General features: G+C 47.1%; 2 long non-coding RNA genes across 2 annotated transcripts; one reads left to right on the forward strand and one right to left on the reverse strand.

Moving 5' to 3' along the window:
- Positions 1-899: 899 nt before the first annotated feature.
- LOC122681384 lies at positions 900-13067 on the forward strand. Its single transcript, XR_006336951.1, has 3 exons — positions 900-1117; positions 4237-4393; positions 12424-13067. It is a non-coding gene; the product is annotated as an uncharacterized LOC122681384 (long non-coding RNA).
- LOC122681385 lies at positions 10872-15262 on the reverse strand. The gene is made up of 4 exons (XR_006336952.1): positions 14596-15262; positions 12305-12492; positions 11373-11466; positions 10872-11006 (listed from the first exon to the last, which is right to left on the reverse strand). It is a non-coding gene; the product is annotated as an uncharacterized LOC122681385 (long non-coding RNA).
- Positions 15263-26644: the final 11382 nt, after the last annotated feature.

Consider the following 26644-nt stretch of genomic DNA (forward strand, 5'->3'; position numbering starts at 1 on the left):
TTTGAAAAATCTCCAGCTTCTGTTTCCTCCCCACTTTGCGGGAAGCGATACACTAAAATTAAGTGCTGGCTTCTCATCGTGGTTAGCAGCCTGCACTTGGAGCCAGTCTGTCCTGGATTTGTAGCTGGGCTGGCCACTGCGTGTCCTCATGTGACCTGGGGTGAATTCACTGATTTCTCTGAGCCTCCATTCCCCACCTGTAAGATGGTGGTGGTTGCAAAAATGAAATTTTGATAATCCCTGAAAAGAACCTAGCTCCATGCTTGTGAAGATTATGCATTGTGATTTCCAGAAAAGGGCCAGTTTAGGACGTTTTCAGAGTCCAAATCCTTGTCTGCAAACAGTGACTCAGACCTTTGAAATGAAAGGAATAATTCACAACAAGTTTGAAAAGCTGGGAAAATATGGAATTGGGGGTGATCAAGAGCAATCTTGCCACCTGGAAGAGACACCAGTATCCCTCCGTGGTTTTCTTTCCTAGAATCACTTCTGTTTCCCTCCTGGAAAGGACAGAGATTGAGAGAGACTGAGGAGGGGCAAAATGAAAGTAAAGAGTTCTATTTTCAGGAGATTGGGCTTTACTGGTAGCTCAGTCTCTTGCAGGATTCATTGCAGGTATAAAGAATCCACTTGCAATGCAGGAGACCTGGGTTCCATCCCTGGGTTGGGAAGATCCCCTGGAGAAGTAAATGGCAACCCACTCCAGTACTCTTGCCTGGAGAATCGCATGGACGGAGGAGCCAGGCAGATTACAGTCCATGGGGCTGCAATAGTCAGACGGGACTGAACGACTCAAGCGCACCACACCACTGTTTTCAAGAAGGGGCCACTGGAGTTAATGCAGCTTCCCAGTTCTGGGTGGAGCCGGGAGCGCAGCGTCTGAGCAGAGGGCTGGACGAGGCAATGCCCGGGAAGTGCTCACAGTGCCCGGGCACCAGCTCCGCCCGGCTCTGTACTGTGCCGCTGGCTCGCCGCCACCCCTGGCCCCGAGGGGCACAGAGCTGCCTGCTGGGGGCCACACTTTATGTTTCTCAAAGCTCATCTTTCTCTAGATGAAGCCCACAGAGACGCACAGCACGTGAGTAGGATGCAGTATGTCTGCGGTATTAACCTGGGGGTAAGTAGGAAAAAAAGAGTCTAAAAACATTCCTCATGCATGTGTGCTCTGTTGCTCAGTCGAGTCCGACTCTCTGCGAACTCATGGACTGTAGCCTGCTAGGATCCTCTGTCCATGGGATTTCCCAGGCGAGGATTCTGGAATGGGTTGCCATTTCTTTCTCCAAAAAATATTCCTTATGGAAAGAAAGTGAAAGTCGCTCAGTCGTGTCCAACTCTTTGCGACCTCATGGACCATACAGTCCATGGAATTCTCCAGGCCAGAATACTGGAGTGGGTAGGCGTTCCCTTCTCCAGGGTGTCCTCCCAATCCAGGGATTGAACTCAGGTTTCCCACGTTGCAGGCGGATTCTTTACCAGCTGAGCCACCAGGGAAGCCCATTCCTTATGGGGGGATGCAAATGAGAAACAAGTTGAATAATACTGGCTAACACTGATATAATGGGGAGGCGGGGCGTGGACGGGGCAGGTATCCAACAGAAAACTGAAAAATGGAGGGACCTCAGAAGGCAGGAAGGTGGTGGGGAGTGGGGGAGGGACTCTGTGTCTGCAGGAGGCTCATTAAAGTGAGAAATTCCCCCGAGGGAGCAGCATCACCCACTTGGCTGCCAGGCTGCTTCCCCAGTAGGGAAGGCTGTGTTGTGTGAGGAGAAAAGGAACATCTTGGGAATTCTGGTTCCGCTGTTCAACTGCTGTGTGGCCTTGGGCAAACTACTGTCCTCTCTGGGCTGTGTCTATAATCTGGGACCAGCTGTGGGAGTCCTGAGTGACGTACCTGAGGAACAGCAGAGGTTTAGTAAACGTGATGTCATTTTTACGTCTTTCTCCCTGTCTTGTAAAATGGCAGATGGCCCAGTAGTGATTGAAATTTTCAGGAAGAGACATCACTTCTTTGAGGTGAAGTCCTGTCCATCAACATTTCGTTCATATTTTAGTCCCTCTCTTGTCTTCTTAGCCCCCTCTTCCAAAGCTCTGGTTCTTAATTTTCTTTGGAAGTTTCCCATATACCGCATGTATTAGGGATGCGTTATTTGCCCAGGATCAAACACACAAAGTTCTGTGAAGCTAGCGCTTGATATATCAGGGTTTTTAAAATTTAGCTCTTCTAATAGGTTCATAGTGGTCTCTCATCACTGTGACTAAAGACATTGAACATTTTCTCATTTGCTTATTTGTCATCAGTATATATATATATATATATTTTTTTTTTTAAAAATATTGTGTCCATTCAAATCTTTTGCCGCTTTAAAATATTGAGTGGTTTGCTTTCTGCTTCTTGTTTGAAAACTTTCAAACACATATTCTGGATACAAATCCTTTGTCAGATATATGATTGGCCCACATTTTGCAAGGGCAGAAAAACCTTCTTTTCTACACTGCCCCCGCCCATGGCACTGTCACCAGGCTCCGTTTTCATTTTGTTCCTTGCCAGGCGGCGCTAGTGGTAAAGAACCTGCCTTTCAGTGCAGGAGATGGAAGGGACATCGTTCAGTCCCTGGGTCGGGAAGATCCCTGGAGGAGGGCATGGCACCCACTCCAGTGTTCTTACCTGGTGAGTCCCATGGACAGAGGAGGCTGGTGGGCTGTAGTCCATGGTGTCACACAGAGTCCGACTCAACTGAAGCGACTTAGCATGCATGCATGGGCATGGAAAACATTGTTTCCAGCAAAATTCAGGTCTTTCCTTTTGCAGAGACCATTTGCTCTCAGATTATTGCATATTCCTTCTAGTTTTGAGAGTGCTCAGAATTTGTCAAAGAGAAATACCCAGATCAGAACAGAACTGCCTTGTTTGCATGTAGGAAGGACATATGGGACAGTAAATAAATAACCGTGAACACTTGTCAAGGGCTGTTGGACAGTCTGGCTGGAACCAGGCAGCTTTGCCTGCCTTGAATTCTCAGGACTAGTCTGTGAGGTTGTATTCATGTCCTCTCCTTTTCACAGAGGAAGAAACGGACCCTTAGAGAGATGGTGAAACTCACCGAATGTTACAGCTAGATGGGGCTGAGCTGGAATTGACTGGCTTATTTCACTTCAGTATCCGCCACCAGACTGTTTCCCAAGCTTTATTCATTTATGGATGAACTATCAGAGTTGCTGCCACATGGAAGATCATTTATTCATTTGGATTGGCCAAAAAGTGCATTCAGGTTTTTCTATAATATCTTACGGAAAAACCAAAAGGAAGTTTTTGGCCAACCCAGTCCTAACACACACGGGACACACTTTGCTACTGTCCCCCTAACTTGCAAAGATGCCAGCTCTGGGCTGTAGCAGAGCTGAGTTTAATCCTGTTCTGACCACCCTGCACAGGCCACCTGAACTCTCTGAGCTACAGTCTTCTCATCTCTAGTGGGGGGCTCGGGCTCAGCTTGATTGACAGAGAAATAGATAATGGGAATAAATTAAGAGGTACTGGGACTTCCCTGGTGGTCTAGTGGTTAAGACTTTGCTTCAAATGCAGGGCGTGTGGGTTTGATTCCTGGCGATGGAGCTGAGATCGCACAAGCCTTGTGGCCTAAAACCAAAACATAGAGCAGAAATAATATTGTAACAAATTCAATAACGACTTTAAAAGCGGCCCTCATCCCCAAAAAAATCTTTAAAAAAATTAGGAGGCACATTTGTAGCATATTTTCAACATTATCAATATTAAGGGATTCTTTAGCACTTTCCATATCCTCCCAGAAATTTACAATTAAGTTAAAATTGGAATGTAGACTTAGTGTCCTAGAATTTGAGGCAATATGACACGGTCTTGTTACTCTATCTGGAGCAGATACACTTGCTGTGTGTTTTTGCTTACTTGCAGAAGTCATAATGACAGTGTAACATCACGCTTAAGGGCACAGATTTTAAGGTCAGAAAGATCTGGTTTTCTTTCTGATCACTCCATTCGCTGCTGTTGTGAGCTTGGTTATCTGATTGTGCCCCGCCTCGACTGCATTAAACCAGTTCGGGATGCTTTCAGCTGTAAGTAGCAACCACCACAGCAAAAAGCCTGCGGAGACAGGTTTTTTTCCTCTCACGTAAAAGGAAGCCCAGAGGCAGGAAGTTATTGTTTCAGAGGCTCTAGAATGTCAGAGCTCTGTGATTCTTTCTTCCTTGTGCTTGCAGGATGCCTGACTGCTTTCCTCTCAAGTCAGGGAAAAGGAAGACAAGTACAACCAAGGACCTCTTTTCCTTTTCAACACAGCAAACCTGTCCAGGACTCTCCCAGAGCCTCCTGTTACTGCTTCACTGGCCTGCACTGCGTCACGTGGCCAGAGTGGAGGTGGGTAATTAAGTTAGGTAATGCATATAACTGGGTTTTTTTAAATTAACTACCTGACTTTTCCTACAATATATGCTTCCTATATATTTTGTCTACATACTCCTGTGTGCTCAGTCACTCAACCATGTCCACCTGTTTGTGACCCCATGGACTGCAGCCTGCCTGGCTCATCCGTCTGTGGAATTTCCCCGGTAAGAAGACTGAAGTGGGTTGCCATTTCCTCCTCCAGGGGATCTTCCTGGCCTGCTTTTCTTAGGTCTCCTGCATTGGCAGGCAGATTCTTTACTGCCAGCAACACCTAGGAAGCCCTGCATACTCTTGGACTACCTGTTAATATGACAACGATTTTGGATTATCATTTTTTAGAGGGAGACTACTTGGAAGAAGATTTAATCCTTCTGCCATCAGGATTAATTAAAGTTTATTTTTAAATAAATTATTGTCAATTTAGAGAAGTTTCTTTTGGCTTCACAACACATTCAGTTCAGTTCAGTCGCTCAGTCGTGTCTAACTCTGCGACCCCATGAATCACAGCACGCCAGGCCTCCCTGTCCATCACCAACTCCTGGAGTTTACTCAGACTCATGTCCATCGAGTCGGTGATGCCATCCAGCCATCTCATCCTCTGTCATCCCCTTCTCCTCCTGCCCCCAACCCCTCCCAACATCAGGGTCTTTTCCAATGAGTCAACTCTTCGCATGAGGTGGCCAAAGTATTGGAGTTTCAGCTTCAGCATCAGTCCTTCCAATGAACACCCAGGACTGACCTCCTTTAGGATAGACTGGTTGGATCTCCTTGCAGTCCAAGGGACTCTCAAGAGTCTTCTCCAACACCACAGTTCAAAAGCATCAATTTTTTGGCGCTCGGCTTTCTTCACAGTCCAACTCTCACATCCATACATGACAGCACATTACTGTGATACAAATCTTCAGGATTTTTGTGTCAAATTTGGGAAAATATCTGTCAAGTGTTTTATAAATGATCTCTAAGATTTTAGGCAATGTGTGTTTTCTAGGGCAGGGATGAATCTTCCCAAGTGGCTCAATGGTAAAGAATCTGCCTTCCAATTCAAGGAGACGCAGAAGACTGCGCGTTCGCTCCCCGGGTTGGGAAGATCCCCTGGAGGAGGAAATGGCATCCCACCCCAGTGTTCTTGCCTGGAGCATCCCGTGGGTGGAGGAGCAGGGTGGCAAAGAGTCAGACCTGGCTGAGCATGCACGCACGCGTCTTGGTTGCCATCCCTTTTGTGGAGATGGAGCATTTCTTTTATGGTATCTCTGTCAGTGTCAGTATTTCTTTTTCCTGGCTGATCACATCGTCTATTCCTCTTTAGTGGGTTGTGATGATTAATTTTGTGTGTCAGCAAGATCACGGGTTACCCGGATATTGGTTCTGTGCTGTTTCTGGGAATGGCTGTGAAGGTGTTTCCAGATGAGATTGGCCTTGGATTGGTAGACTCAGTGAAGCAGTGTGCCCTCCTCAGTCTGGGTGCGCCTCATCCAGTCCCTTGAGCAACTGAACAGAACAAATCAGCAGAGGAGGAAGAGTTTGGCTCTTCCTGACTCCTGGATTAAGCTGGGACGTTGATTTTCCTGCCATAAGTCCTCCTGTTTCTCAGGCCTTTGGACTCAGCCTGGAACTATACTTCTGGCTCTCCTGGGCTGCCAGCTTCCAGACAGAAAATTATGCAACCTTTCAATCTCCATAACTGCATGAGTCAATTTCCTCGTAACAAATCTCTTCCTATACATCCATATCCTATTGATTCTATTTTTCCAGAGAATCGTGATTAATAGAATGATTAAAAAACCCAATAGCCTAGTGAATACTTTTATTCAAAATTCTCTCTTGCTTTCCCTGGTATCCCACTTATACTTGGACAGAGCACGCACCAGAATTCCAGGGTCACGTTGCATCAGGTACAATAAGAGGTGAACGGATAAGTGGGAAATGCACCAAACGTGACCCTCCTGCGTGTCTTCACACCCACAGGTGCTATTGGTTGGGTACGAGGGTTTACTTCCTTCTCAGGTGGAGCTAGTGGTACAGAATTCACTTGTCAGTGCGGGAGACTTGAGATGCAGGTTGATCCCTGGGTCCAGAAGATGCCCTGGAGGAGGAAATGGCAACCCACTCCAGTATTCTTGCCTGGAGAATCCCCATGGATGGAGGAGCCTGGTGGGCTGCAGTCCTCGGGGTCGCAAAGAGCTGGACACGACAGAGGGACTGCACGCATAAGACTCATAACGGTGTCTCTGCTTTTCTGGTCCTGCAGGTGTGTGTGTGTGTCTAGTCTTTATCTGGGACCAGCCAGCGCTGATGACCACTTTTTGTACCCCAGCACCCAGTACACGCATTCGTTGAATTTGGTAAATGTATGGCAATTGCATCATGGCATAATAGCTTTATTTGCTTTATAGAAATTCTGGAGCACTGTAGGTATTGCATATTTCTACATCAAAGCTCTCAAAGTAGTTGTGGGGTGTGGAGGTGCATACAGCTTCTAACACTGCCGAGCATACCTCGGCGGCCTCCAAGCAAGGCACTGCCTCTGGGTGTGCTGTGGGTCTGCTTCCCCTGCAATGGAAATAAAATAGCTTTCTCATCTGATGTGGCTCAGGGGAAATGCATGCCTGGAAAATGATCAACAGAGCGAGAGTGTAGACAAGTAAATAAACAGTTTAATGAATATAAGATAAAACGTGAACTCAAGCCAGCTTTCAGAACTTTACATTTTCCTTTCATCCTTTCTTTATTCAGTAATTGCACAATTACAACTTGCATAACTGATTTTATCTACCTATTGGTCTGTGAGTAGCTACAGTATATAATGTAGATAAGGAGGGCAGGGACAATCATGGTTAAACAAACATGTTCTGACATATTAATAGAAGTAACTTTGTAAATACAATCCAAATTTAGATTCTACCGATGCTGGTTTTTCCTGACCCAGGCGAACAATGCCGACCTTTCACTGCGAGTCTAGCACACACCGCGCGCTGGGGTGAGATGTCGCTGTGCTACTTTTAACCCATGACAGCACTGCGTGTCACGCCGTGTCCCCGCGGTACAGAGGGAACGCAGAGACGCAGCCAGGAGTGTGAGCCTGTGTTTGAGCTTAGCACGCTTCACTAGAAAACCGGGCTGTTTCTGAGAGTTGACTATCTGCCCGTGTACACGGCGCGCCAGCCAAGGACGAGCAAGGGTGGCGTGTAGATCCCCACGTGACGTCACGTCTTATTTCTTGCGCCAGGATTCACATGCCAGAACACCAGTGCGGGAGGCCCCCTGCAGATGTTTGTGCATCTCGCCACCATCCTGCCTCCCTTCGCTTACGCAGCGCGGAGCTTCTTTGACTAGATGACTAGGACAGGGGTGGTAAGCGTTCGCCTGGGGTTGTCAGGGGTCTCTGGTTTGGAAATGGTCTTTCTCAGAACCATGAGTGAGACCCAGAGATGACATCTTACAAGCTGGTGATAAGGCCTTCAAGTAGCTTCCACGGCAAGAAGGGCTTTTTATGTGTGATTTTTTCCCAGCAGTATCTGCTGCTGCTGCAAATAAGTTGTCTCGTTTCTGTCTGCTGTATGCCTTGTATGGGCACCCTGATTGAATCATGACTGTTAGCTCTCCTTGGCTGTGAATTATGGCACCAAGGGCCTCTAATCAAGTCTGGCCATTGTTCACACAAAGCTCATTAATGGTCTTTTGGTTGAAGTTTGAAGGAAAGAACAACCATTAGGTAACTGCAATGTCAAGGGAGACATTTGGTTTGAAAAGTCTCACAAACAGCCTATTTAAAAAAAAAAAAAAAGAAAACCCAAACCTTCTAGGGCATTTCTTTTTTGAAAACAGTAAGTTGAGTATCTTGTTTTTTTTTTTTTTAAAAGAGAGTTTCTGCCTTTCCAGTTAAGAGCAATCTTTAAAAGTCATCCAAAAAAAAAAAAAAGTTGGCTCTGTTTTCTGAATCGCTGGTTGGGAGAACAAAAGCAGCAAGGGAAAGTTTGACTTGACTTCCTCTACAATTTGTTTATATCATCGGAGCATAAAGACTCTCAGAGCTCAGCTCCCCACTTCCTGAATCAAGAGAGAAAAATGCCCCGAGTGTTGGATTCATTGAGAAGTGCAAAGCAATCAACAGAAATCCTGCCCAACTGGAGGGGCCCGGGGGGCACAGGAAGAACCTCTCGGTTCAGCTCCAGTCTGACGAGATAAGGGCAGAGTCCCGGGTCACCACGCACCCCCCAATCCCACCCAGTGGCCGCAGAGGCAGCCTGGTGGAAGGCGCAGGCTTCCCTGGCTCGTTGCTATGGAGCTCGCTTCCTCTGAGACAGAACTGTCAGTCGACCCGGTTCAAAGACAGCAGTTGGCAGCAGTGGAAGAGCATTGAAATTACAAATATTTACTTGGGGGGGAAAAAATGTCCAAGTCAGATGTCCCTGCGAATGATAAGGTTCTGTTTACTTCTCCAGGTAGTAGCCGGGAAACAGTCAAACCAGTTAGGTAGGGCACTTTCTTTTTTTGGTCAGGTATGTACTGAATCCCTGGCAGCAAACTTCAGACAGTGTTAGGAGAGAGGATTTCTTTCTCTCCAGGTTCTCCCTGGCAGAGTGCCTCTGTTCCTCCCCCTCCACACACACACACACACACACACACTTTTTAAAAGAACCCGTTCGAGGCCGGCTGAGCTCATTCGCTTATGGCTGTGAGTTTCCTGCCGTCTTGTAGGCTGGAGTGAGGACTAGGGATTTAGATGAAGAGCGCCAGGCTGCTCTCCTCTGCAAGTAATCTCCCGGGTGTGGTTTCCCAGCTCGCCTCTTTGTAACTGATTCAGTTGAGGTCTGCCATCGCTGGCCTCTTGAAAGAGAAATTTGAAATCAGTGGGTGAAAGGGCTGAGAAAACACAGTTGAGCAGTGAGTGTGCTTGGCTGAGTACCCTGACGGGAGACTATTTCGTTGGCCTTTGGAACACCGGAGGGGATTGCAACACATGCAGATAGCAACAGAGAGACAGAACACAGATAGAAGGGAGAGGCAGAATGGGAAGATAAAGCAGCGTCCTTTCCTCTGAAAGGCCGGCTCAGCCTTCCTGCAGTGCGTTTCTGCAGGCAGCGCGGAGCAGGAGAAGGTGCCAGGTAGCGAGGCTGGAAGCCGTCTGAATAATGGATAGTATAATGCACAGTGATTTCAAACCTCACAGTTCGTTATTGGTAGTTTTTCTTCCCATTTGGAGGGCGGGTTTCAGTCAGTTCTCTTGTCTAATTCCTGCTTCCCGCCAAGCTGCTGCTGTTTTCAAAATAGAAAAACACAAAACTTGGGTCATCGTTTGAGAGCTTCAAAGACCTTAGGGTACAGTTAGCTTCCTCTTGAATTCCTCTGGCGGTTGGTGAACTGTGTGTCCAAGGTCCTTTCTGTAAGTAGGGCTGAGGAAACTGAAGTTTCTGAGTGTTAAGAAGCAAAAATCATGTTTTAACAGCACTGTTACTAGAAAATTTGGAAGTTGCAGTCTTTCTAGTCTGTTCTGTTCAATTCTGTTTTATTGGCACCTGAACATTTCAAAGCACAAAGGGCTATTATATAAAAAGGACACTTGGATGTTCTTCTTAAAGGGTCCCGTGTACTTTCATAGAAGGTTTACAAGGTCACTAAGTATGCTTTCTCATCACTGTATTTCAATGGCTTGACTATTACTCCCACATTCATTTGGGAATCATTGAAACGGCTTGAATGGAACGGGGATATCCTTTGTTCCCCATTGATTTGGAAACAAAGATGCAGAAAAAAGTTTTACTTTGCTGCTCAATGCCATATGCAGATTAATGTATCATCCATTAAATTAAACCAAGGATCTGAAGATTTTTTCAGGTCTTAGAAAGAATGCTCATACAGCTCTGGTACATGTTAGAATCTGCCCTTCAGTTTTCATTAATTCCACTGTGTTTGGGTCTAACATGGCGTTATTGAAGTCACACACCCAAGTCTTCAGGAATAACAAAGAGTAATCAGGAGGAGAATAAGTTAGTAAGTACGGAAGTGTGTTCAGTTGTGTCCGACTCTTTGTGACCCCATGGACTGTAGCCTGCCAGGCTCCTGTGTCCATGGGATTTCCCAGGTAAGAATACTGGAGTAGGTGACCATTTCCTGCTCCAGGGATCAAACTGGCATCTCTTTGGGTCTCCTGCATTGGCTGGCGGATTCTTGACCAGTAACACCAGCTGGGAAGCCCAGTCAAGGGTGGAGAGCCAACAGCAAAAGAGACAGAAGTTGCTGGGCTGTCCGCTCGGTGGGAGACACCAGATGGGCGTGAGCAGGCAGGGACCGCCACCCGTTTTCTCCCGTCCTCCTCCTCCCCAGTCTCTCTGCACCCAAGGCTCCCATCTTTGGCACTGCTGATGTTCGGACTGGGTCCTTCTGTGCTGTGGGGCTGTCCTGTGCACTGGGGGGTGTTTCCAGCTCCCCAGGTCTGGACTCATTAGATGCTGGCAGCACTGCCTCCACAGTCATGACAGCCCCCCGTCTCCTGTAACGGCCACACGCCCCCACGAAGGGCAGGGTGGGCGGGTTTGGATGGCCTCTGGTTGAGAACCACTGTTCTAGAGCGGCCTGCCCACAGATCCTGTTTGAAAGAGGAAGAGAAGATTAACCTAGTGCTCAGCCAGGGAGCATGAAAAATTCCGTGATTTTCATAGAATTCATGGAGTTAGGACTGAGAATGTGAGAGAAGGGGCAGGAGAAGGAATCAAAGGCCTTAGAGGTGACTTCACAGCCAGCCCTTCACTCTAAGGGAGGGACCTCAGCAGGAAGTGCATGCCAGCGTACAGTCAGATGCTGTGCTAAGGCTCCTGAGGGTTGGCTGTTTTTCTTGTTTTAAGTAGTTCAGGGACTCACTGTCATTGTGCCCCTCTGACCGCTGAGCATCTCACAGCAGACAGAAGGCAGTGTGTCTCAGGGTCCTTTCCCTTATGGAGTAATTAATACTCACTAGTTTAATTTTCGGTGGCTAAAAATGGGCTTGTACCATTCCAGTGAGCTTCAGGTGCCGACAGGAACTCTGTGACTCCACGTGTACGAGATGCCTAGAACAGAGATTCCCAGAGTCAGCAGGTACCCTGGTGGTGGGCCTGGGCAGTTAGTGCTGAATGGGGACAGAGTTTCAGTTTACAAAGGTGGAAGATTCGAGAGCTGGCTGGCGGTAAGCGTGGTGCAACGGTGAGAATTCCTTAGCGCCTGAGCTGCACAGTCAGAGGCGACCGAGACGCTGCCGCTGTGCCGTCACTCGGTCGTGTCCGACTCTGCGGCCCCATGGACTGTGGGCCTCCAGGCCTCTCTGTCCATGGGCTTTCTCAGGTGAGAGCACGGGAGGGGGTCGCCATTGCCTCCTCCAGGGCATCTTCCTCACCCAGGGATCGAACCTGCATCACCGGCTGGCAGGCGGATTCCTGACCACTGAGCCACCAGGGAAGCCCCCTGGTGAAAATGTGTTTGTTTACATTATGCGCTTTTTACCACAGTAAAAAAGAGTTTTAAAATCTCATGTACTATAAAAAATATTTTTTAACAATAAAAAAGATTTTTAAATCTCATGTACTATAGTAATAAAGTACACATTTTATGGGATACTGTGAGAATAATAAAAATACATCATAATGACATGAATATGGCTAAAGAATCTTAAGCCCTGTCTTAATAAAGATATATCTATTTTTTTCTAGGATGTGTAGTCCACACTGACTTTTTATTAACTATTGAAAAAAGAGAAGCAATGTCCAGAACCAGACAATCTGAGTCCTGTATACACAATAATAAAGCTGTCAGTGTTCACCTTTAGTTTTTTTTTTTTAATTTTAAATTATGAAGTGTTCGGAGCACTGTGACAAGTGTGTAGAATAAACAGTACGAGGGTCCTGTACTTACTGTCGATTTACTGGTTTCCAGCTCTCCCATTTCAGAGCCTTTACTGGTCCTTTCTTCTGGCAGAGAACACTCTTCCATCATTTATCTGCATGGCTCACGTCTCCCTTCTCTCCATCCAGGCTGAAATGGCATCTCCTCTGACAGGCCTCCTGACCTTTCTCTGCAGCGATGCAGCTGCAGAATGTATTCTGAATGACCAGCGAAAAGCACCCTCCGTTTCCCCGGGACACTTGCCAGCCAGCCCTGCTCTCATTTTTTTTTCTAGCACTTATTGTATGTAAATACGTATTTGGTTTACTTGTCTGTTTCCTCCAACTAGAGTCTATCTGTGACTCCCTGAGGGTTTTGTTCTGTCTGGTAGTCAGTGCTCAGAGCAATGCCGAGTACATAGTCAGCGCTCAGACATCTGTTGAAGCAAAGTGTTATCTGGGCAAACTTGTGGGCACAGCAGGCTGGTAATGATTTGGTATGGGTTGATGAATTCTTGCACTCTAGTAAATGACCTTTGTCTTTTCAAGTGTAATATTTAATTTTTAATTAGTTTGGCATGACAAGTTAAGTATTTCAAGCAGTTAATCATTTATTCATTTAAAATAACAGGTTGTTTTTAGATAGAAGTCTAAGGAAGAAAATAAAAATGGACTCTCAGCCTATTGACCAAAGAAGCCTACTGATAGGCTTAATAAAGCCTACTTATATCTTAATAAGGATATATATATATACTTTTCTAGGATAACAACAAAACAAATGATAAAAGTACGTGCTTTTAATTAGAAACTTGAAGTTGTATAGAAAAGTTACAGAGTAAAAAGTAGAAGACATTCCCCTCTGTACTTTTCTGGTTTCTATCACAAAAAGAGACCCTTATAACCAATTTCACATGAATTGTTTCAGAAAATTTTTCTGTGCCTATAGGTATACGTTTACTAGCAAAATATTCATTATCTTAAGTTGCTTTAGACATAAACACACTACAATGGCTTCTTCCGCAACCCTTGCGTAGTTTGTACTTAGATATTTATTTGCTCAAGTACATGTTGACTCTCTTTCTTCCACCCAGCTCTGCCTGCACCATCCAGGCCCCGGGGCTGGCACACAGCAGGCCTCGTAACCTGTCAGCTGCGCCACTGGTTAAACTGGCACATTCTCTCCAACAGCGGGCACTGTGCACTTTTTAATGTACATTCGCCAAAACAGAATTCTTACACCGTTACTGAAGCTTTTTAAGATTCGTGTTCAGTGAACAGTAATAGATTTTTAAAAATTGTTAGCATTCTGTGTGTTTTCAAGTGAATTATCTCACGTGATCCTCAGGCAGATCTCCTAAAGTGATTATTGTCATTTATTTCTCAAATAATAATGACTCAGAGATGTCAAATCCCAAGGACAGATGAAGACTGTAATATTAGGGGAAAGTTCTAGGCCTCCATGTCCTATTTATATTTCTAGGCATCTTCCTTTTTTCACCAGTCTCAACAGTTAGAATGCAGCTCTAAATACTGTGTCTGAATACTCTGTCTTGTCACAAAGGTACATTTCACGTCTCTCTAATTAGCTCAGCAGATGAAGCAAAGATCTGAAGACTCACTAAACACTAACAAAACAAAAAAGCAAGCAGAAAATTCCTCTACCACAAGAGAAACTTCTTGACATTGTAAAAAAAAAACAAAAAACCCAATCCACCTGGCTTCTAAGCAGCAGGCCTGCAGCTCAGAGTCAAAACACAGGAAGTGAGTTGTAAATGGCACAATGAATAAAACAGCTATTTTGGGGGTGAAACAGAATCTGCTCTCTGATCTTTAGATGTCACCTCTCTAGGTGAGGAGGGACTGTGGAGTCAAAATGCTCACCCAGTGGCTCCTTTTTCAAAAAGAAGCAGCCAGCTACACCTCAGTAAATAAACGGGGGGGGGGGGGGGGGATTGAATTACACACTTAAAACAGGTAAATTTTATGGCATGTAAATTATATCTCAATTAAGGTGTTAAACAGAAAGAGCCAGAGTAACAGTGAAAAGTTGTTTTCTTTCGCCAGCAGTCAGCTAGTACAGATTCAGGGTGTGTATGTGTGTGTGTTTGTGTATGTGTCGTGTGTGTGTCTGAAAACTGTGGTTTGTGCGTCCAGAGCACAGCAGGATGTGGAAGACTTAAAGGTTACTGTTTCATGTTATGCAGAAAACATGTGCAGAGCCAAGGACGCGAAAACAGCCCTTTAATAAAAAGACAGGGAATGGGGGTCTCCCGAAAAGTAAAAGCAGTTGAAAAGATGAACCTTTTGTCCGGGAGGCGTTACCTGGTCCTCCTACTGGGGCGAAACTGCAGAGGGTAGAAGTTTGCCTCCCAGTTGCCTGTTGATTCTGTTCCCTTGTAATACAGGCTTGTTCCATGTGCCAGGATTCAAGAGATTTATGGAGGCAGAGTGCACAGGGAATTATTTCCAAAAGAAATAATCCCAGGAATAGTGAGAAGGAAGGAGGAGGAGAGAGAGGGAGGGAGGGAAAGAAACAGAAGAGATTAATTTCCAGGACGGGAAAACTGGCTGTAACGTATTCAAGTATTAGCCGCCGCAAGAACTAGGAACTGACAAGGGTGCCTTAAGCAGAGCCTCTGCGGGGACTGGACGAGTGAAGTGAAACCCAGAAGGGAGGCTGGGCGGAGCAGGCCCCCGGCCCGCCGGGAGCACGGCTTTGCAGTTGGACCTCGCGTTGGGTTTGCCGCCCCTCTGACTCGCGGGGGACAGGCCGCCGGCCACCAGCCCGCGCCGGCTCCGCGGCGCCCCCTAGGGGCAGAAGGGAAGACAGGCCCGCCTCCCAGCGAGAAACAGAAGCGTACTCGGCTTGAAAGACCGAGTGAGCCTGTTTTTCGGAGAATTACATAAGCAAGTGCCCCACGCTTCCCTCGGATTATTTTCTGTGAATCATAGGTTTAAAGCTGTCAGTAAGACTTGTGTCAGGCGAGGACAGTGGTTGCCTTGGGGGAGGAATAGTGAGGAGGGAATGGAGCGGGCACACACGGGCTTTCGGGGCCTCATTTCCCGGATATGCTACTTTGGGCAAAGTCATCAGGATGGAGTATTTCTCATGTGTCTGCTACACTGTATGTAGACTTTACTCACTTTAAAAACATGTGTCAGTATGCTTCCCCTCCCTCGGTCATGTCCCACTTGAGGTGAGCCGTCCTGCTGAGCTTCCCCCTGAGCTCCGGGGGCCCTCCAACAACCCGCGCACCCCAAGACCTCAGCACCCCGGATCCCTCTTCCTCTCATCCTGTCGTCTCGCCCTCCAAGGCAGGTCCCACGTCTGTCCGGTTCTCTCCGCCTCCACTGACCTGAGTCAGCGTCCTGTTTGGCTGGGTGATGCCTAATGGCATGCTAATGGGGTTTCCTGCTCCCTCTTAACGCGAATCCAGTCTCCAGCGGTACGCTTGCTTTCATCTGGGGCTGGGCTGGGCAGGCTTTTTTCTCTAGTCGCGGCTTCCTGGCTTCTCACTGCTGTGGCGTCTCTTGCTTTGGAGCACGGGCTCTAGGCACATGGACTCACTAGTTACAGCTCCCGGGCTCCAGAGCACAGGCTCAGTAGTTAACTGCGCACGGGGCTTTGCTGCCTCACGGCATGTGGGATCTTCCCGGACCAGGGATCAAACCCGTGTCTCCTGCATTAGCAGGTGGATTCTTTACCACTGAGCCACCAGGGAAGCCCTCCAAAGTTATTTTTAAAATGGGAGTCAGGTGTGACCGTATCCTTCCCATAAGTCTCCCAACAGCTTCCCATTGTGTTTATTTATTTATAATAATCTTCATGATTTTAGGGTCTTGTTAAAAAAAAAAAACTCACTTCGTTGCACAGGGTCTCAGTTGCACCATATGAACTGTAAGTTGTGGCCTGCGGGATGTAGTTCTCCAGCTCGGGATCAAACCCAGGCCCCCTGCACTGGGAGTGTGCAGTCTCAGCCGCCGGACCACCAGGGAAGCCCCTCCCATCACGTTTAAAGTAGGACCCAGCCGTGGGGAAGCCTCCTGGACCTGCCTTCTTCCTGCTTCTCAGGCGCGCCAAGCTCGTTCCTTCCTCCGGCACGTGGCCTGGCGGGCCCTGCCCGGGTCTCAGCTCTCCCGCCACCTTCCCACCAACGCCGCCCCCGAGCCCCTGCGACGCCCGCTCGCCCGTGCGTCACACCACGTGACTGCCGCTGCCACGTCACCGCCGTGGCGCCCGGCGCCGGCTCACGTGGCGGATCGCCTCGCAGCTGTGCTGTTGACCAGGTGTCTCCCTCACTGAGATGCAGGTTCCCGGAGAGGCGAGGACGGTGTCTGTCCTGTAACTGTCTCCCCTCGGATGCTGTAAATAGCCTGAAACAGCACAGGCCTGAACCCCAGCGCCCCCAGCCTGCGTTCCCCACCATCACCGCCTCCCCACCACCTGCTTTCCTCAGAGTCCGACAGAAGGCGCCCGGTCATCCAGTGGCTTAGGCCAGACATACTGGAGTCGCCCTGGCACCCCTTTATTCCTTCACATCCCACAGTCAACCCTTCAGCACCTCCTGGAGCCCTTACCTTCACAGAGCCTGATTACCAGCACATCCTGCCGCAGCCCCCGGCCAGGGAGAAAAAGGGTCCCCAGAGCCTCCCAGCCCCCCAGGCCCCCCTTCAACCTAGTCTCCAGAGTCAGACTACTTTATGCATATATGTATGTATGTATTCAAATATCTGTCAATTTCAAATATCATATATATTCAGATATTCAAATATATATATGTAGTCAATAATATAGAAGTGAAGTGAAGTCGCCCAGTCGTGTCCGACTCTTTACGACCCCATGGATTGTAGCCTACCAGGCTTCTCTGTCCATGGGATTTTCCAGGCAAGAGTTCTGGAGTGGGTTGCCATTTCCTTCTCCAGGGGATCTTCCAGACCCAGGGATCGAGCACGAGTCTCCCGCATTGCAGGCAGAGGCTTTACCCTCTGAGCCACCAGGGAAGTGAATAATATATATATATATTCACACAGTCATACATATACATTTACTTAGCCACTCCATGCAGCCTGTAGGATTTTTAGTTTCCTGACCAGGGGTTGAACCCAGGCCCTCAGCAGTGAGAGCATAGAGTCCTAACCACTGGATTGTCAAGGAACTCCCTCCAAAATAATTTGAAATCCCACTTCTCTTTCCAGATGTATCCTTCCCAGCAACTCCGCATCTCAGAGCACAATCTCAGGCCCTGCCTGCGTCTGCTCCCGGGCGCCCCGTCCCCCGCCCGGCCCCCTCCCATCTAGCTCAGGCCTCGATGACCCAGGACACGCCCCTCACTACGGCTCCCTGTGGACCTCTCCCCCACCCGATGCCTCACACTGTGTTCCCTCACTTGTTGGGGTTTCTGCTTCTCCAGCATCTCTCTTCAAAGTTGCCCCCATCCTGACCCTCCCTATTTCTCTTCTCTACTTTTCTCCGAAGCTTAAGACTCCACCAAGGTATGTCATTTTTGTGTATTCATTGATCCTCTCCTCCCCCTAAATTCCACGAGGGTGGAGATTTTTGTCTCTTTGTCATGGCTGTGTCCTCATCGCTCCCATTTGTGCCTGGCAGATAGTAAACACTTATAGGTTATTAATAATTAATTGAATGAAGAGTACATGCTAAAGACGTAAGTGCTCATCAGGTGAGTGAATGAATGATAATTAATAGAGCATTGCCAAAGTCATTAAATCTACAAAGACATACAGAGTTACTATTGTGGGTCTGAAACCAATCTCACCTGATCTACGGTAGTATATATAACAGATACCATCTCTGGTCATGTGAAACTTGCAGTCTACTTGGGAAAAGCAACTGATCCAACAATCACAAAAAGCATCTCATTACAAACTTGGGACTGCTAGGAAGAAAAGGAACATTCTGAGAGTGTAGCTCCCTTAGAGAGAACTAGGAAGCCTTCTCGGAGGAGTTGGCATTTGCGCTGAGATGAGAAGGTTTGGATGGACAGGGAAGGGGGAGCTTGGAGACTAGGAGAACATCTGTGGCAGGAGAAGCTTCCAAGGCAAAGCCCCACCCCCAAACTTCTAGTCCAGTGGGTGCGGATTAATCATTTACATCTTACTGCTCCAAGATCCTAGTGAACCTTGGAACTTGATTTCTGATACTTACGGTGGAGCTCAGTTTTTGGATGCCAGTATTGGTGATAATTGTGATTCTTTTCCTAGTGGAGATGGGAACCACCTCCAAACTCAGGAATCTGATTAAATATTGGAGACGTCAGAGTGTATGCAGTGTGTGGTTGGGTTTTTACATCCTCATCCTTTTTTGTTTTCTTCTTTTTGCAGTCTTTCAACACTGGCTGGTCATTAAAATTTAGAGCTCACCCTGGGTTAAGTGGATGATTTCCTGGAAAACAGCTGGTTGAGCTTCCCCCTGCTTGTCTCTGAAATAAACATCCCCTTTGGAGAAAGGCTTTCTCTAGTGCCTTCCTGCTCAGCATCTTTTTTTTTTTTTTTTTCCAATTTACATTCCTGTTTTGCTTGACTTCTCAGAAGAAATCTAGAAGAATCATCACTAAAATAACAGCCAAAGGTTATCATGCACTTTGTGGCTTTCCCAGCCCTGGCAGTGAGGTGCTGTTCTTATCTTACATTAAGAGGTGAGGACCCGAAGCCTGGAAAGCCGTGTGTCCCATTTCAATGAATAACTACAAAATGGCAGAGGCAGGCTTTATGTCCAGACCAGCTGTCTCGAGAACTCGTGCTTTTAATCATCAAGTCACAAGCCCTCCTTGACCCCAGATTTGAAAGTCTCCTCTTAACTTTAATTTCTCCAGCTGTTAGATGAAGGCGTGGAAACCAAGGTTCTAAATCTTTCAGTCCACGTTTAGACTGGGGGTGTTGGTACTTTCTCTTGCAAAGGCAACCAACTCTGGCTGATTTGTGTTGAGCAGAGTTTGATGGGCTGATATTGAGTCACAAACAGGAGGGGAACTGAGAGCTAAGGAAGAAAGAAAGAAAAAGGGAGGCGGAGCTGGAGAGGGAGGGAGCCAGAGAGACCGAGGACCAGAGCTGTTCCCTGCATCCAGGGAGCAGGTAGACGTCTCAGAAATACTCTCCCAGAGTGGGGGAGCTGCCGTGTGCTCTCCACCCTGCCTCACTCTGGTGAAGACTGACCGTCCCGGTGTCTGTCTTGGCTTTGGATTCGTCCCTCGGCTAGGAAAGGGCAGGGTGTCTTGACAGTCCCACTGATGTGGCTCACGGTGGGCTGGGTAATTCCTCAAAGGACAATCAGGGCACTGTAACCCAGGCAACGAGAAAGAGTCGCTGGGCTCCTCCAAAACAACAGACCCCCCTCTAACTTCTCAAAAGATTGGAAGTGAAAACTGTTTGGTCTCGATTAAGGCTTTTGCTAGGGCTTCCCTGATAGCTCAGTTGGTAAAGAATCTGCCGTCAGTGCAGGAGACCCCGGTTTGAATCCTGGGTCAGGAAGATCCCCTGGAGGAGGAAATGGCAACCCACTCCAGTATTCTTGCCTGGAGAATTCCATGGACAGAGGAGCCTGGTGGGCTACAGTCCCTGGGGTCGCAAAGAGTCAGACATGAGTGAGTGACTAACTCTAATCCACTTGTGGGAGTCCTCCTTAACGACCTAATTACTTCCCAAAGGCCTGCATCTCCTAATACCATGACACTGGGGATTGGTTTTCAACACAGAAATTTGAGAAGAGGAGGAACACACAAACATCCAATCTATAGTGCAAATGGGAGCCAAAACGTCACCTCTATGGCCGATAAATCTAGAGATCTGGGGGCCACTGGGCTTCCCTACGTGGACCCCAGAATGGAATGAATCTTCCAATTCCAACACAGGAGCAGAGAACAACTCCCCTGTCCACGAGGAGACAGAGCAGAGGACAGCTTGATTCCTCCCCAATTTACCTACTAGGTAGTCCTCTTCCCCAGGAGAGGAGTCGGGGAAGGGCAGGAGAGGCCAGGAGTTTTAGGAGATGGGCTCTGTCCACGTGGACGGAAGCCCCAGTAAAAGCGGAGAAGCCCCTTTTCCTTCCTGACCAGCACCAGGGGGCCTGGGGGAAAGTGCGCCGGGGGTGTAGACCCCAGGCTGATCACCGTCAGGGAAACAAGATTTCATCTTTGCAGCAATCTGCTGATTACATTGTCACAGCTGCGACTAGAAATATTGCCATCACTCGGGACATGACACCAAAACACCTGGTTTTGAAGAGTGGAAAACTTTTGTCAAAGGACTGCGGAAATTCTCTTAAAATAGAAATGTTAAAAGCCCAGAAACAAAGGTATAATGATCATCAACCTGATGACAATCAAAGCCGGCTGCCTGACACCGAATGCACTGACAGGAGAACAGTGGCTGAACTTTGAGGTCTGAGACCCCGCGTTTGATTTTCTGCTCTGCTCCTTATGTAACCGTGTGAGCTGAGGCTTGTTGATGTCTCTGGACCTCATTTCTGCAACTTCCATCCCATAGGTTTTTTGGTGAAGATTCTGTAGAGATAAAGAATTTCAAACTCACAGACCACTTCCTGGCACAGGATAAGCTCGTCATAACATTAATAAGTCCTAGCTCATGCTCCTGTTGTGATTTTTGTCACTGGTGATGATGGCTCGGGTCCCAGTGTTGCCCTTCTTTCTGTTCACGTGCATCGTCCTGTGGTTGTCTGAGCAGCAGAGAAATCCGGGGACCCAAGTTCAAGTCCAGGTTTCGGTACTTTCCAGCTATGTGGTTGTTGGCAAAATCACTAGACCTCTTTGAGCCTTAGTTTTCTCATCAGTCATGGGTGACATAATCGAAAGGCCTAATTTGAACTTGGAACATGGACTTTTCTTTCCTTGGGACATGCTTTCCTTCATCCCTTTATTTAACAAGTGTTCAGCCAGGATCTCAGCTCATCCTCCTGTCTTCAGGGCAGCCCCACCCCACCCCTCCCAGATACACAGATTTTAATGAGCAGCCATCCTGCATGCCAGGCTTTCCTGGTGGCTCAGTGGTAAACAATCCTCCTGCAATGCAGGAGATGCGGGTTTGATCCCTGAGTTGCGAAGATCCCCCGGAGAAGGGAATGGCAACCCACTCCAGTATTCTTGTCTGGGAAATCCCGTGGACAGAGAAGCCTGGTGGGCTACAGTCCATGGGATTGCAGAGTCTGACATGACTTAACTGAGCATGCACGCACACCCTGAGTGCCAGACACTGTTCTCGAGGCAGAGTGATGAATTAGCAAGATGTGGTCTCTGACTTTCAGAATCAGAGGAAAAGGGCAAGTGACTCTTCTCCGTGTGGCATCCCCCTGGGGTCAGTCCATTTCCCTAGCCAGGCTGGCTCTATGTTAGGACACAGTCAGTGTGATCCAGACCTAGGAACACACACATTCTCTCTGCCACCTTCTCCCTGGACCAGGGGCCTTGTGAATCTAGTTGTCAGAGTCCAGCTGATGATGTTGTGCATTGAACTTCCTCAAGAAAGTTCTCCCAGCATCAGGCCTGCTCTCCACCCCAGAGTGAGATTATTCAGATTGACTAACAAACCTCCTCGGGGCAGTGCTGAGCACCAATGTCCTGACTCAATCAAGACGCCTAGACATAGGTGGACGCGTACAGAAAACAAAATAAAACAAAACCAACCACGTTCCTTCTCACTGTTCCTGCTGGGACGCCCTTGACCGACTCACCCTCTTTAGGCCTCGGTTGCCTCATCTGTGAAATGGGGATGATGGCATTTACATGCTAAGATCACTGTGAGGGTTAATGGAGATCAAGTATGAGAACCATGTAGGGTCATGCTTGGGGCATTGTTGCTCAGTAAACACTAGGTATGATTATTCCTGTTGAGGACTCATGTCATCATTCTCACGTAAGAAAAAGACCACAGTGTTTTGATAAAGACCCATGACTCAGACAGTGGATGGCCTGGAGTGAAATCTTCACCACTGCCCCGCCTGGCTGAGCCCTGCTCATTTCTGAGGTCAAGGCTGGGATGTCATCTCAGTTATTTTCACCTGGGCTACACGTTGGCAGCACCCGCGGTGCTTGTACGGCTCGTGATGCCTGGTCCAGCCTCCAGAGGTTGATTCAAACAGCTGCTCCCTGGCCACGGGGAGTTTTAAATGCACCCCAGGAAACTCTCCGGAGAAGGCAATGGCACCCCACTCCAGTATGCTTGCCTGGAAAATCCCGTGGACGGAGGAACCTGGTGGGCTGCAGTGCATGGGGTCTCTAGGAGTCGGACACGACTGAGCGACTTCACTTTCACTTTTCACTTTCACGCATTGGAGAAGGCAATGGCAACCCACTCCAGTGTTCTTGCCTGGAGAATCCCAGGGACGGGGGAGCCTGATGGGCTGCCGTCTATGGGGTTGCACAGAGTCGGACACGACTGAAGCAACTTAGCAGCAGCAGCAGGAAGCTCTCAGCCAAAGTCCAGAGAATTACTGCTTTAAGAGGCAGTGGAGGGCAGTAGCTGAAAGCACAGACCTAGAGCCGGCCTGCTGGGGTTTGAATCCCGGTTCTGAGAGTCACTGGAGGTGCGGCTTTTTGTTAAGACTAGTGCCTGTTTCCTCACCTATAAAATGGTTTAATAATAATAGCAGCACCTACCACGTGGTGTTGAGATCAGATGAATTCATATGTGATTCTATTAGATTTGATCCCTGGGTCAGGAAGATCCCCTGGAGAAGGAAATAGCAACTCACTCCAGTATTCCTGCCTGGCAAATCTATGGACAGAGGTCGGCTATAGCCCGTGCCGTTGCAAAAGAGTCAGACAGGACTGAGCGACTGGGCTGAACCGAACACTTAGTACAGGGCACTGTAGTAAGACTTTTAGTTATCATTCCCTTAACCTTTCAACCTATGAGTATTTTACCACAATACAGAATGACAAAATTTACCATTTAACATGTTACGTGTACAATTCAGTGGCATTCGGTGTATTTTCAGTGTTACACAACCATCACCACTGTCAACTTTTAAAACTCTTTTATCATCCCAAATAGGAATTCTGTACCTATATAAATAACTCCCCCTTCCTCCCAGCTCCTGGTGATCTCAATTATAATTTCCTTCTCTCTGAATCTGCCTATTCTCTGTTACTTCAGATTAGTGGCACCATACAATGTTTATTTTGTGTCTGGCTTATTTCACTTAGCCTAATGTTTTCGAGTTTCATTCACGTTGTAGCATGTAGTAGAATTTCCCTGTCTTTTTTTTTTTTTTTAATTTCCCTGTCTTTATAGCTGAATAATATTCCATTGCATGTTTATACCTTTTATTCACTCACCTGTGAGTGAGCACGACTTGTTTCCACCTTTCGGTTATCGTCAGTGGCGTTGCTATGAGCACTGGTGTACACGGATCTCAGTCCCTGCTTCCCATTCTTTGGGTATTTACCTGGGAGTGGAATTGCTGAATCACATGGCAATTCTGTTTGAGTTTTACGGGCTTTCCACACGGGCTGCACCATTTTACATTCCCACCAGCAAGGCACCAACGTTCTAATTTTTCCACACCTTCACCAACACTTAAAAAAGTAATAGCCATCCTCATGGGTGTGAAGTGGTATCTCACTGTGGTTTAGTTGTAACTCCTTTTGATCTCGTCCACAGTAGCCTACCCGTCGCCCATCAGGCACTCGCCCTCAGCACACAGCTCCTCGCTGCCCTCACGGTGCGTCCTGCTGAATGTTTGCCTGCTGGCCGTCCGGGGCCCGGCCGGCTGCTGCCCGAGGCTGCGGGGCAAATCCTGCTGCTGTTTGTGTATAGTCCATAAGCGAAAAAGGATTTTTAAATTTTTCTAACTGGTTAAAAATAAAATAATATTTCATGAAATATAAGAATTATATGATATTCAAATTTCATTATAAATTGCCCATAAAGTTTTATTGGAACATAGCTATGCCCTTGTGTTTACATGTCGTTTATAGCTGCTTTTGCACTACAAAGGCAAAGTTGAGAAATTGCAACAGGGACCATATGGCCTGTGAAGCCAAAAATATTCACTATCTGGCTTGTTTCTATATAAAGAAAAGGATTTGCTGAATCTGGCCCTAGACCCTGAACTGAGAACCGTCACCCTGATGTCTCCACGGCACTGGCCATGGAATTTGTTGATTCCATCTTTCACGCTAGCTCCAGACACAAAAATAAATTTGAGATGAATCAGAACTAAATGTAAATGCTAGGACTAGAAATCTTCTGGAAGATTAGAAAAACTTCTTTGTAAACTTGGGTTAGGGAAAGATTTCTTTGGACACAGAATCATAAAATAAATGGAACAATAAAAAGTTTCTGCTTGTCCAAAAATACTAGGAAGAAAATAGACAAACTACAGACGGGGAGAAAATTTTTATACCTGTATGGGATAAAGAACTTTCATCTAGAATATACAAAGAATTCCTACAACTAATACAAGAGAAACATACATGTTAAATGAGCAAAAAACCTCAGACACTTCACAAAAGGTCTAGGCATGCTTCTTGGTTAGCATATTTTTTTGTAAAATAAGTAATGATCCCCCATAACTTTTGTGAATATGTAAAATTCCATATACTAAGATACACTGACAACACTTAGAGGAAATGTAAAGACTAAAGAATGAGATAAATTTTATCCCTGGAAAATCAGTTGAGACAGTTTTTGAAGTTGAAATAAATGTTTAAGAATTTAGTAATTTTTGAAGTTGAAATAAATGTTTCAGAATTTAGTGTCTTCATGGTCTAGCTTGTAATGTGCTCAGCACTCTGTAGGTGTGCAAAAGTATATTCATTAATAAATTCATACTGATGTTTATGAACTTTAACCTCCTATAAGACTTAACTCTAGTTTTCATGCCTATTTTTGCCTAAATCCAAATACACTTAATTATTTGAAGATCTTAAAAAAAGATATAAGCATGACTAATCAGCCCCTGAAAAAGTACTTACCATTAGTCGTCAGGGAAATGGCAATTTAAACCCACAATGAGATACAATCAATTCACACATATTAGGAAAGCGCAGAAGAAGAAGAAGAAGACAAACACACATGCACATGGTAGTGAGAAGGGGTCATTGTGTCAGTGATGGCGACGGGAGGGGCCCCTCACACGTTGGCTGTGGTTCTGTTATTTAATGCCCGACAGAAGTACAACCGTCCTGGAGAACTGTATGGCAGTTTCTTATAATTCTCCTCCTTGGTGTTACTCAAGAGAAATGAAAGCAAATGTCCACAGAGCAGAGTCACACATGGAAGTTTACAGCATTTTTATTCATAACAGCCACAAGCTGGAAACAACCCAAATGGCATTAACAACAGAACAGATTTTTAAAACTGAGTTGCATTCACTGGATGTACCTACTCAGTAATAAAATGAAAAGAACTACTGATACCCGGAATGGCACAGATGAATCTCAGAATTATGCAAAGTGAAAAGCAGACCCATCAGAGCACATGATGTATGATGCTGTTTATATGAAAGTCTAGAAAAACTAATTTATAGCAACCAAAGCTGGTCAGTAGTTGCCTCCTGGGGAGTGGGGGGTGGTAGTTGGTGTTGCCCAAAAAAGGACAGAGATAATGAATACATTCTGTGACTTGTTTTGGGTGGATGTTAATTACAGTGGTGTATATAATTGTCAAAACTCAAAACAGTTGAGATCTGTGCTCTGTATGTAGATCTTACAGGCACTTAGATATTGAGAGTGAACAGCTGAACTTGAAACAGACCATCTCCCTGTATAGGTGGGCCAGTCTTTGAGGGTCAGCCTCTCCTGCCCGCAGTGAAGCAGGTCAGGTTTGCAAACGAACAGGAGAAACCACGGTGCCCTGATGTCTGCCAGCTGCCAATGGCCGGGCAACTCACTTCCTGTTTTAACCAAAGCTCCAGGGGTGAAGGAAAGTTACGTGATCACTCCTCCTCGGTGAGCCCTGGAGCTCCGACACTAGAAAGCCCATTTCCTGGTCTTGCAAAAAAAAACCCTCCAAAACAAAAAAGACAGTTCCCTCGCTCAGCCAGAAACGCCTTCCACCTGCTCCTAGGTGGAAACTGCTGGTGGCTGCCCGCCCCCCCCCCCCCCAACAAGTCCCGGGGCGCCCCTCCTCTGGCTGACTGGCCGGAAGCCCACCTCCCCCATTAGTCTGCCCAGACCGCCTCCCCGCGTCGCCCCCCGGTGAGCCCCGGGGTTCCCGCATGCAGGCGGCGGGAGACGCAGAAGCAGTGGCTGTTTCTGCTTTTATTTTTAGAGGGCGAATGAAACCAAGCTGCCTCCCTGAGGCGGACTGCGCAGACCGCTTGATTCCTACAAAGCTGAGGCCAGAGTCGGGATCTTTTCTCCCGGATGCCCTTCCCAGGGCCGCTGTAACAGCA

This window comes from Cervus elaphus, chromosome 23 (genome assembly GCF_910594005.1).
Source record: "Cervus elaphus chromosome 23, mCerEla1.1, whole genome shotgun sequence".
Classification (NCBI taxonomy): domain Eukaryota; kingdom Metazoa; phylum Chordata; class Mammalia; order Artiodactyla; family Cervidae; genus Cervus; species Cervus elaphus.